The following is a 12,908-nucleotide window of genomic DNA, read 5'->3' on the forward strand; positions in this document are numbered from 1 at the left end:
AATTTACTACTAATATTTATGAAGCAGAAAATTCTCAAAATCAAACGCGACGAGTGCTTCGTTATATCTGCAATATCAATTAATCTACTATTAAAAAGAAAAAGAAAGAAAAATCTGAAAATTCCCGATATCTGATACGCAACGCTAATAAGTATAAATCTACGCACTCGTATTTAAGCAATACGCAACACTAATAGCGAGAGATCGCAGTGCAACCATTTAGGAGGTTGAGGATGAACGATCACACTTGTACAGCTCTTTAGGCTGTACATGTGATCCAGGAGCAGTGTCCGACAAATGCAGTCGGAGGGTTTGGGCAGTTTGTGAACGCAACTCTACTTAACAAAACGCGAGCATTCATTATCGCAACGCTAATAGGAAAAATAAGTAGAACTCGCGATGGAACAATGTCGCAACGCTAATTCTTAAAGTGAATTTAATGAAAATTACTATTTACTATTTGAAAAAGCTACTTTAAATATCCTAGTATTGCAACTTAAACAGAAAAACAGAAAAAATTCTAAAAATTGCAAAAGACAATCGCGATATCGTAATTCGCAACTCTAAAACAAACGCGATTATCATTTTATCGCAACTCTAATTCAAACCGTAATCATTCTCTCGCCACACTAATGAAAAATAGCAATATTATTTCGTAACTCTAATACAACCCGTAATTAACTTGTCGAAACACTAATAAGAAAAATCGCGATTTGCCCAATGGGACGATGGACCGATATATACATCGGCCAAAAAAACAAAGACTACTACTACTACTACTACTACTACTACTACTACTAATACTAAAATCGAGCATAGTGACAAAGTAGTAACAATAATGACTTCCCATGCTCTGGATGACCCAGAGGATGGGGAGCCATTAGTAGTTGCCCTCTTGAGTGGCAGTTTGCCGGGCCTCTTCAGCATATAGCCTCTTCTTTCTTCGGGCGCAATGCCCGCTGAAACTTAAATCTAAGCTCGAGACTTCTAAATCGCAAACAAAAAAAAAAACTTATAAAATAAAAATATAAACCGCGGAAGCTGATGGAAGTGCATATGGACTGACCAACGATCACAACAGTGATCGTTGCTCACTCGCATGTGCGTGCTCGAGCAATAAACGTTCGTTTCGAGACCATTCGCGACCGCGACCGCGAAATTCGAAAAATCGAAAGGCAAAACCAGAGACGAGTGCATGCTCTACTCGTGCCAGTTTCACCGTCGATTTTTCAAATTAGATTGCCAGAAACAGGTTGGTCACACGAAAACGAGCCTACCCGACTAGAGACTGTGCCAACCTGCCCGGCCCTACCTACTTATAATTAACAGACATACCAGAAAGTATACTACCTATCCTACCTAACGCTATATTTAAAAAATGGCAAAACATGCACACCAACACACTCACTCCACGGTTCTCACACATACCACCCGGGCGCAAAGGTCCTACACTAGAGAGGACGTCCCGGGACGCCTCCGACACCCGAGCTTAATACAACATTCACACTCTAAGGTACGTACCTTTTTCCTGAAATCGACTGACGAAGGCTAGTGACCATTGCGTAATACGTGATAAAACACGTTTGAGAAAATTATATTTTTAAAATAGATATAAGTAAACTTGGAATTATAATTGCGATTGATAGCGATATTAAGAGTATGAGTACACTTAGTCGCGTGGATGATATTATCAGAAATTCTAATTGTATCGAGACGTAAATTGAATCGATATATATCTCGACATTTTTAATATTTCAAGTTTTAAGGAATGAGAAAAAGCGACGCAATTCCACGACCTAACAACACACACACACATAATGTGGAAAATACGTCGTGCACGATACACTAACGCATGGTCAGTCGCTGAGAAATTATTACATTACTTAATTCTAGGTCATCGTGCCCAATGTCTTTCTCCCATTCAAGTAGCACCTGGGCACGTGAATGAGATCCTGACAATGGGCACGGAAAGGGTTAAACCTGAAAATCCTGATCTAAAAAGATGATTAGTTTGTGTAATTTTTATTTAACGGACTAACGTTCTTTGAGTTTATATTTTACTACTTTGCATCTGATTAAATTTACTTTATTAATTTAATAGTAACTAAGTAACTCTACTTTATTAATTTAATAAATTAGAACAAAATTTTAATATTTCGAAAAAAGTAGCGTTAGTAGAAAAAGACTGAGACTCATGCAAATAGAATTATTGACTCTAAATATATTACTAAGAAAGAAATAATCTCAGGCGATCTCTTTATCAAAGCATATACTCGAAAGTGCAGAAGCAGTGTTCAAAATTATTGCTTTGATTAAAAAATCTGCCTGTCGCGAAGTGTCTTCTTGCACGTAAAATTTTGCACATTTTTGTACGGAAAAAAATGAATTTTGACTCATATTTTAAATTCTAACCGAAATGAAATAAACGATCGTGACTTAATATTGTCACGATTAATTCATTACTTAAGATCAAGTATATGTATGTCATACAGGTATATTCGTGTAGATATTTGCCATTTGCAAATATTCATACAAAATATTAACATGCACATTTATAAATAACACGAATATATTCTCGAGTGTATATGTTTAACCTAATTATTAAAAAACTAATTATTATAATCGCGATGTGCGAGAAGACCTATCCTAAACTAATAAATTTCAAAAAATGAGTGTTACTACTCACGGGTATAAGAAATACCCGCGGTCACTATGCTCGCAAAAAAATTCTACGTAATACAACCGATCACCCGTGCCGATTCGGACCTTTCATCCTACGACATGATTGAGTGACCGGAGGAACAGAAATGCATGCGACTCACCGTTCGAAGCGGAGAAACAAAGGACGTATCGTGGATGCTGCGCCACCCCAGCGAATATCATCAGGAACTGTGTAGGGTCCAGTGGTGGAAATGGAGATTGCGAAAAATCTGTTACAGAACAAAACACGATGAGTGATTGCTGATTATTTAAAAAGTTGGAGATAATGAAAAATGAAAGTTTATTAACTTTAGTAACTTTGGTAATAATAAAGATTGAAATTCTAATAAACTTTGATAAGTGTAAAAACTGAAACTCTAATATGAAAGTTTAAAATCTAAAAATTAAGAATCTAAAGATTTCTGAAATATGTTAGTCATTTGTTACATAATTCGGTATTAAGATTTTAATAATTATTTTATTTTAATGAAAGAATAACCTGAGAAAATGCTAATCTCCTAAATTTTCAATCAAATTGTATTTCTTAATTGATAGTGATCAAAGAAAAATATACAGAATATACATAATTGAAGTACAATGTGTAAAGATAATTACATTTTTGGCTTTTTAGCCACTGTTAAAACATTCCCAAAGAAGACGAAGGAGTTGAAGCAGTGATATATCTATAACAAAACATAAGATATCATTAATATCGTTAATATATAGTAACAAACTTGAAACTTTAGCAATAATAAAGACTAAACTCTAATAAATATGTAAATTGGAAATCTAATATAAAAATTTGAGAACAAATATTCAGTGATTTTTTATGAGTATCAGACAGTTTTATTGTACTTTAATGTTAAGACTTTAAGACTTTATTTCAATTAAAAAGGACATTTACAGCTTTCTAAATCATCGATCATTTTTATTTTGTAATTAACGACATTTCAAACAAAATATACTAAATAGAACAAATTGAAATACAATATATAAAACTACTTACATTCTTGAGTTCCAGGAGAGGCTTTATCCTCTTGAGGGAGGCACTGACTCTAATACCGAAAACGAATATTCGAAACAATAAATATAAAAAAAAAAAAAAATAAAAGACTACGTTACCACGACCGCTTAAATTATGATCGACGAACAAGGACTCTAATATCGCGTACAAATTTAATTGATAAAATTTTATTACTTTCGCGTGTGATTATTTGATCGAATTTAATCAAAAATATCGTGATTTTAAAAAATTGAAAAGAAACTATTGCGTAGCAAACACTGACTCTACAACCGCATTGCGCGCGGTCACAAATATTTCCTGAAAATAAAGCAGTTTAGGGGCAGGGTGGGGTGGGGGGGTGGAAAAGAAGCGAAACGTTGTTTCGATAATTTTCTCCTTTTTCCTATTGAACGTTTATTTAGAAAATACTGCTATTTCTTTACACTTAAAAATTATTATTAAGAAATTGGAACAAGTATGAAACTATAAGTTGAAAATTGTGAGATATTTCTCGATAGCGAACAAATGCTTACGAATACCGTGAATGCAATGCAATCGTTTTCAAGAATTATACTGTTCGCAATTAGAATATATACTGCGAATTTTCGTTATTGGAATACGAAATATACATTGCACTAATACACTATAGTCGCGTGTTATAAATATTGGAAAATATTTGCAAGAATTCAAAAGTTCACCACTAAATATGTTTAAAGAATACTTGTTTCGAGGTATTTGAATCTAACTGTTACTATGTTGCAAGTTTATGACGTTAACTGTAGCAAATTCACGTAATACAACAAAAAAAAATTGAATTCTATAAGTGAATTATTGAGATATAACTCAATTTGAAACAATAAAATAACTTATTAAAAATTCGTTTGAAATAAGAGAATGATCTCATATATCGGAAATAGAACAATAATTTATTTAACCGAACCTATTGACACTGCATACACAATTTCGTGTTCTGAAAAAGGGGCATTTGAGTCATTGTTCTAAACTGTATCACATTCTATTTTCGCGGCTCAAAACTTTTGAATATATCGAAAAATTATAAACCCTAACAGGACCGCAATAATTTTCTCTTAAAAATGGGAAACTAAGAAGAAGCCCGAACAAACAGATAATGAAAGAAAAATCGCGGCGCGAATTCGTTCGTTCGCGATCTTTCCAAAGAATCAATGGACTTACGCAACGAACTCCCGTGCACAAAATAACCACAAGATTCAATGCAAAAAAAGAATCGATTTTTATACTAGATTCCAAGTCAGATAAGTACCATTATACAGAATGGGCTCAGAATGGATTTGAGAGACAAGACATATCCCACGTTGTCCCACGTTGTCCCGCGTTGTCCCACGGTGTCCCACGGTGTCCCACGGTGTCCCACGGTGTCCCACGGTGTCCCACGTTGTCCCACGTTGTCCAACGGTGTCCCACGGTGTCCCACGGTGTCCAACGGTGTCCCACGTTGTCCCACGTTGTCCCGCGTTGTCCCACGTTGTCCCACGGTGTTCCACGGTGTCCCACGGTGTCCCGCGGTGTGCCACGATGTCCCACGATGTCCAACGGTGTCCCACGATGTCCCACGATGTCCCACGGTGTCCCACGGTGTCCCACGGTGCAGTCCAGTGTAGATTATCCAAAATTCTTTTCGCGTTTTTTGGTGATCTACACTGGACCAACGGTGTCACACGGTGTCCCACGGTGTCCCTCGGTGTCCCACGGTGTCCCACGGTGTCCCACGATGTCCAACCGTGTCCCACGGTGTCCCACTGTGCAGTCCAGTGTAGATTATCCAAAATTCTTTTCGCGTTTTTTGGTGATCTACACTGGACCAACGGTGTCCCACGGTGTCCCACGATGTCCCACGGTATCCCACGGTGTCCCACGATGTCCCACGGTGTCCCACGTTGTCCCACGGTGTCCCACGGTGCAGTCCAGTGTAGATTATCCAAAATTCTTTTCGCGTTTTTTGGTGATCTACACTGGACCAACGGTGTCCCACGGTGTCCCACGGTGTCCCACGGTGTCCCACGGTGCAGTCCAGTGTAGATTATCCAAAATTCTTTTCGCGTTTTTTGGTGATCTACACTGGACCAACGGTGTCCTACGGTGTCCCACGGTGTCCCACGGTGTCCCACGGTGTCCCACGGTGTCCCACGGTGTCCCACGGTGTCCCACGGTGTCCCACGGTGTCCCACGGTGTCCCACGGTGTCCCACGATGTCCAACGGTGTCCCACGGTGTCCCACGGTGCAGTCCAGTGTAGATTATCCAAAATTCTTTTCGCGTTTTTTGGTGATCTACACTGGACCAACGGTGTCCCACGGTGTCCAACGGTGTCCCACGGTGTCCAACGGTGTCCCACGGTGTCCCACGGTGCAGTCCAGTGTAGATTATCCAAAATTCTTTTCGCGTTTTTTGGTGATCTACACTGGACCAACGGTGTCCCACGGTGTCCCAAGGTGTCCCACGGTGTCCCACGGTGTCCCACGGTGTCCCACGGTGTCCCACGATGTCCAACGGTGTCCCACGGTGTCCCACGGTGCAGTCCAGTGTAGATTATCCAAAATTCTTTTCGCGTTTTTTGGTGATCTACACTGGACCAACGGTGTCCCACGGTGTCCAACGGTGTCCCACGGTGTCCAACGGTGTCCCACGGTGTCCGACGGTGCAGTCCAGTGTAGATTATCCAAAATTCTTTTCGCGTTTTTTGGTGATCTACACTGGACCAACGGTGTCCCACGGTGTCCCACGGTGTCCCACGGTGTCCCACGGTGTCCCACGGTGTCCCACGGTGTCCCACGATGTCCAACGGTGTCCCACGGTGTCCCACGGTACAGTCCAGTGTAGATTATCCAAAATTCTTTTCGCGTTTTTTGGTGATCTACACTGGACCAACGGTGTCCCACGGTGTCCAACGGTGTCCCACGGCGTCCCACGGTGCAGTCCATTGTAGATTATCCAAAATTCTTTTCGCGTTTTTTGGTGATCTACACTGGACCAACGGTGTCCCACGGTGTCCCACGGTGTCCCACGGTGTCCCACGGTGTCCCACGGTGTCCCACGGTGTCCCACGGTGTCCCACGGTGTCCCACGGTGTCCCACGGTGTCCCACGGTGTCCCACGATGTCCAACGGTGTCCCACGGTGTCCCACGGTGCAGTCCAGTGTAGATTATCCAAAATTCTTTTCGCGTTTTTTGGTGATCTACACTGGACCAACGGTGTCCCACGGTGTCCAACGGTGTCCCACGGTGTCCCACGGTGCAGTCCAGTGTAGATTATCCAAAATTCTTTTCGCGTTTTTTGGTGATCTACACTGGACCAACGGTGTCCCACGGTGTCCCACGGTGTCCCACGGTGTCCCACGGTGTCCCACGGTGTCCCACGATGTCCAACGGTGTCCCACGGTGTCCCACGGTGCAGTCCAGTGTAGATTATCCAAAATTCTTTTCGCGTTTTTTGGTGATCTACACTGGACCAACGGCGTCCCACGGTGCAGTCCAGTGTAGATTATCCAAAATTCTTTTCGCGTTTTTTGGTGATCTACACTGGACCAACGGTGTCCCACGGTGTCCCACGGTGTCCCACGGTGTCCCACGGTGTCCCACGGTGTCCCACGGTGTCCCACGGTGTCCCACGGTGTCCCACGGTGTCCCACGGTGTCCAACGGTGTCCCACGGTGTCCCACGGTGCAGTCCAGTGTAGATTATCCAAAATTCTTTTCGCGTTTTTTGGTGATCTACACTGGACCAACGGTGTCCCACGGTGTCCCACGGTGTCCCACGGTGTCCCACGGTGTCCCACGGTGTCCCACGGTGTCCCACGATGTCCCACGGTGTCCCACGGTGTCCAACGGTGTCCCACGGTGTCCCACGGTGCAGTCCAGTGTAGATTATCCAAAATTCTTTTCGCGTTTTTTGGTGATCTACACTGGACCAACGGTGTCCCACGGTGTCCCAAGGTGTCCCACGGTGTCCCACGGTGTCCCACGGTGTCCCACGGTGTCCCACGATGTCCAACGGTGTCCCACGGTGTCCCACGGTGCAGTCCAGTGTAGATTATCCAAAATTCTTTTCGCGTTTTTTGGTGATCTACACTGGACCAACGGTGTCCCACGGTGTCCAACGGTGTCCCACGGTGTCCAACGGTGTCCCACGGTGTCCCACGGTGCAGTCCAGTGTAGATTATCCAAAATTCTTTTCGCGTTTTTTGGTGATCTACACTGGACCAACGGTATCCCACGGTGTCCCACGGTGTCCCACGGTGTCCCACGGTGTCCCACGGTGTCCCACGGTGTCCCACGATGTCCAACGGTGTCCCACGGTGTCCCACGGTACAGTCCAGTGTAGATTATCCAAAATTCTTTTCGCGTTTTTTGGTGATCTACACTGGACCAACGGTGTCCCACGGTGTCCAACGGTGTCCCACGGCGTCCCACGGTGCAGTCCAGTGTAGATTATCCAAAATTCTTTTCGCGTTTTTTGGTGATCTACACTGGACCAACGGTGTCCCACGGTGTCCCACGGTGTCCCACGGTGTCCCACGGTGTCCCACGGTGTCCCACGGTGTCCCACGGTGTCCCACGGTGTCCCACGGTGTCCCACGGTGTCCCACGGTGTCCCACGATGTCCAACGGTGTCCCACGGTGTCCCACGGTGCAGTCCAGTGTAGATTATCCAAAATTCTTTTCGCGTTTTTTGGTGATCTACACTGGACCAACGGTGTCCCACGGTGTCCAACGGTGTCCCACGGTGTCCCACGGTGCAGTCCAGTGTAGATTATCCAAAATTCTTTTCGCGTTTTTTGGTGATCTACACTGGACCAACGGTGTCCCACGGTGTCCAACGGTGTCCCACGGTGTCCAACGGTGTCCCACGGTGTCCCACGGTGCAGTCCAGTGTAGATTATCCAAAATTCTTTTCGCGTTTTTTGGTGATCTACACTGGACCAACGGTGTCCCACGGTGTCCCAAGGTGTCCCACGGTGTCCCACGGTGTCCCACGGTGTCCCACGGTGTCCCACGATGTCCAACGGTGTCCCACGGTGTCCCACGGTGCAGTCCAGTGTAGATTATCCAAAATTCTTTTCGCGTTTTTTGGTGATCTACACTGGACCAACGGTGTCCCACGGTGTCCAACGGTGTCCCACGGTGTCCAACGGTGTCCCACGGTGTCCCACGGTGCAGTCCAGTGTAGATTATCCAAAATTCTTTTCGCGTTTTTTGGTGATCTACACTGGACCAACGGTGTCCCACGGTGTCCCACGGTGTCCCACGGTGTCCCACGGTGTCCCACGGTGTCCCACGGTGTCCCACGATGTCCAACGGTGTCCCACGGTGTCCCACGGTACAGTCCAGTGTAGATTATCCAAAATTCTTTTCGCGTTTTTTGGTGATCTACACTGGACCAACGGTGTCCCACGGTGTCCAACGGTGTCCCACGGCGTCCCACGGTGCAGTCCAGTGTAGATTATCCAAAATTCTTTTCGCGTTTTTTGGTGATCTACACTGGACCAACGGTGTCCCACGGTGTCCCACGGTGTCCCACGGTGTCCCACGGTGTCCCACGGTGTCCCACGGTGTCCCACGGTGTCCCACGGTGTCCCACGGTGTCCCACGGTGTCCCACGGTGTCCCACGATGTCCAACGGTGTCCCACGGTGTCCCACGGTGCAGTCCAGTGTAGATTATCCAAAATTCTTTTCGCGTTTTTTGGTGATCTACACTGGACCAACGGTGTCCCACGGTGTCCAACGGTGTCCCACGGTGTCCCACGGTGCAGTCCAGTGTAGATTATCCAAAATTCTTTTCGCGTTTTTTGGTGATCTACACTGGACCAACGGTGTCCCACGGTGTCCCACGGTGTCCCACGGTGTCCCACGGTGTCCCACGGTGTCCCACGATGTCCAACGGTGTCCCACGGTGTCCCACGGTGCAGTCCAGTGTAGATTATCCAAAATTCTTTTCGCGTTTTTTGGTGATCTACACTGGACCAACGGAGTCCCACGGTGTCCCACGGTGTCCCACGGTGTCCCACGGTGCAGTCCAGTGTAGATTATCCAAAATTCTTTTCGCGTTTTTTGGTGATCTACACTGGACCAACGGTGTCCCACGGTGTCCCACGGTGTCCCACGGTGTCCCACGGTGTCCCACGGTGTCCCACGGTGTCCCACGGTGTCCCACGGTGTCCCACGGTGTCCCACGGTGTCCCACGGTGTCCCACGGTGTCCCACGGTGTCCCACGGTGTCCCACGGTGTCCCACGGTGTCCCACGATGTCCAACGGTGTCCCACGGTGTCCCACGGTGCAGTCCAGTGTAGATTATCCAAAATTCTTTTCGCGTTTTTTGGTGATCTACACTGGACCAACGGTGTCCCACGGTGTCCAACGGTGTCCCACGGTGTCCAACGGTGTCCCTCGGTGTCCCACGGTGCAGTCCAGTGTAGATTATCCAAAATTCTTTTCGCGTTTTTTGGTGATCTACACTGGACCAACGGTGTCCCACGGTGTACCACGGTGTCCCACGGTGTCCCACGGTGTCCCACGGTGTCCCACGGTGTCCCACGGTGTCCCACGGTGTCCCACGATGTCCAACGGTGTCCCACGGTGTCCCACGGTGCAGTCCAGTGTAGATTATCCAAAATTCTTTTCGCGTTTTTTGGTGATCTACACTGGACCAACGGTGTCCCACGGTGTCCAACGGTGTCCCACGGTGTCCCACGGTGCAGTCCAGTGTAGATTATCCAAAATTCTTTTCGCGTTTTTTGGTGATCTACACTGGACCAACGGTGTCCCACGGTGTCCCACGGTGTCCCACGGTGTCCCACGGTGTCCCACGGTGTCCCACGGCGTCCCACGGTGTCCCACGGTGTCCCACGGTGTCCCACGGTGTCCCACGGTGTCCCACGGTGTCCCACGGTGTCCCACGGTGTCCCACGGTGTCCCACGGTGTCCCACGGTGTCCCACGGTGTCCCACGATGTCCAACGGTGTCCCACGGTGTCCCACGGTGCAGTCCAGTGTAGATTATCCAAAATTCTTTTCGCGTTTTTTGGTGATCTACACTGGACCAACGGTGTCCCACGGTGTCCAACGGTGTCCCACGGTGTCCAACAGTGTCCCACGGTGTTCCACGGTGCAGTCCAGTGTAGATTATCCAAAATTCTTTTCGCGTTTTTTGGTGATCTACACTGGACCAACGGTGTCCCACGGTGTCCCACGGTGTCCCACGGTGTCCCACGGTGTCCCACGGTGTCCCACGGTGTCCCACGGTGTCCCACGGTGTCCCACGATGTCCAACGGTGTCCCACGGTGTCCCACGGTGCAGTCCAGTGTAGATTATCCAAAATTCTTTTCGCGTTTTTTGGTGATCTACACTGGACCAACGGTGTCCCACGGTGTCCAACGGTGTCCCACGGCGTCCCACGGTGCAGTCCAGTGTAGATTATCCAAAATTCTTTTCGCGTTTTTTGGTGATCTACACTGGACCAACGGTGTCCCACGGTGTCCCACGGTGTCCCACGGTGTCCCACGGTGTCCCACGGTGTCCCACGGTGTCCCACGGTGTCCCACGGTGTCCCACGGTGTCCCACGGTGTCCCACGATGTCCAACGGTGTCCCACGGTGTCCCACGGTGCAGTCCAGTGTAGATTATCCAAAATTCTTTTCGCGTTTTTTGGTGATCTACACTGGACCAACGGTGTCCCACGGTGTCCAACGGTGTCCCACGGTGTCCCACGGTGCAGTCCAGTGTAGATTATCCAAAATTCTTTTCGCGTTTTTTGGTGATCTACACTGGACCAACGGTGTCCCACGGTGTCCCACGGTGTCCCACGGTGTCCCACGGTGCAGTCCAGTGTAGATTATCCAAAATTCTTTTCGCGTTTTTTGGTGATCTACACTGGACCAACGGTGTCCCACGGTGTCCCACGGTGTCCCACGGTGTCCCACGGTGCAGTCCAGTGTAGATTATCCAAAATTCTTTTCGCGTTTTTTGGTGATCTACACTGGACCAACGGTGTCCCACGGTGTCCCACGGTGTCCCACGGTGTCCCACGGTGTCCCACGGTGTCCCACGGTGTCCCACGGTGTCCCACGGTGTCCCACGGTGTCCCACGGTGTCCCACGATGTCCAACGGTGTCCCACGGTGTCCCACGGTGCAGTCCAGTGTAGATTATCCAAAATTCTTTTTGCGTTTTTTGGTGATCTACACTGGACCAACGGTGTCCCACGGTGTCCAACGGTGTCCCACGGTGTCCCACGGTGTCCCACGATGTCCAACGGTGTCCCACGGTGTCCCACGGTGCAGTCCAGTGTAGATTATCCAAAATTCTTTTCGCGTTTTTTGGTGATCTACACTGGACCAACGGTGTCCCACGGTGTCCAACGGTGTCCCACGGTGTCCCACGGTGCAGTCCAGTGTAGATTATCCAAAATTCTTTTCGCGTTTTTTGGTGATCTACACTGGACCAACGGTGTCCCACGGTGTCCCACGGTGTCCCACGGTGTCCCACGGTGTCCCACGGTGTCCCACGGTGTCCCACGGTGTCCCACGATGTCCAACGGTGTCCCACGGTGTCCCACGGTGCAGACCAGTGTAGATTATCCAAAATTCTTTTCGCGTTTTTTGGTGATCTACACTGTACCAACGGTGTCCCACGGTGTCCAACGGTGTCCAACGGTGTCCCACGGTGTCCCACGGTGCAGTCCAGTGTAGATTATCCAAAATTCTTTTCGCGTTCTTTGGTGATCTACACTGGACCAACGGTGTCCCACGGTGTCCCACGGTGTCCCACCATGTCCAACGGTGTCCCACTGTGTCCCACGGTGCAGTCCAGTGTAGATTATCCAAAATTCTTTTCGCGTTTTTTGGTGATCTACACTGGACCAACGGTGTCCCACGGTGTCCCACGGTGTCCCACGGTGTCCCACGGTGTCCCACGGTGTCCCACGGCGTCCCACGGTGTCCCACGGTGTCCCACGGTGTCCCACGGTGTCCCACGGTGTCCCACGGTGTCCCACGGTGTCCCACGGTGTCCCACGGTGTCCCACGATGTCCAACGGTGTCCCACGGTGTCCCACGGTGCAGTCCAGTGTAGATTATCCAAAATTCTTTTCGCGTTTTTTGGTGATCTACACTGGACCAACGGTGTCCCACGGTGCCAACGGTGTCCCACGGTGTCCAACGGTGTCCCACGGT

The sequence above is a fragment of the Bombus terrestris genome, chromosome 14, assembly GCF_910591885.1.
Source record: "Bombus terrestris chromosome 14, iyBomTerr1.2, whole genome shotgun sequence".
Lineage (NCBI taxonomy): Eukaryota > Metazoa > Arthropoda > Insecta > Hymenoptera > Apidae > Bombus > Bombus terrestris.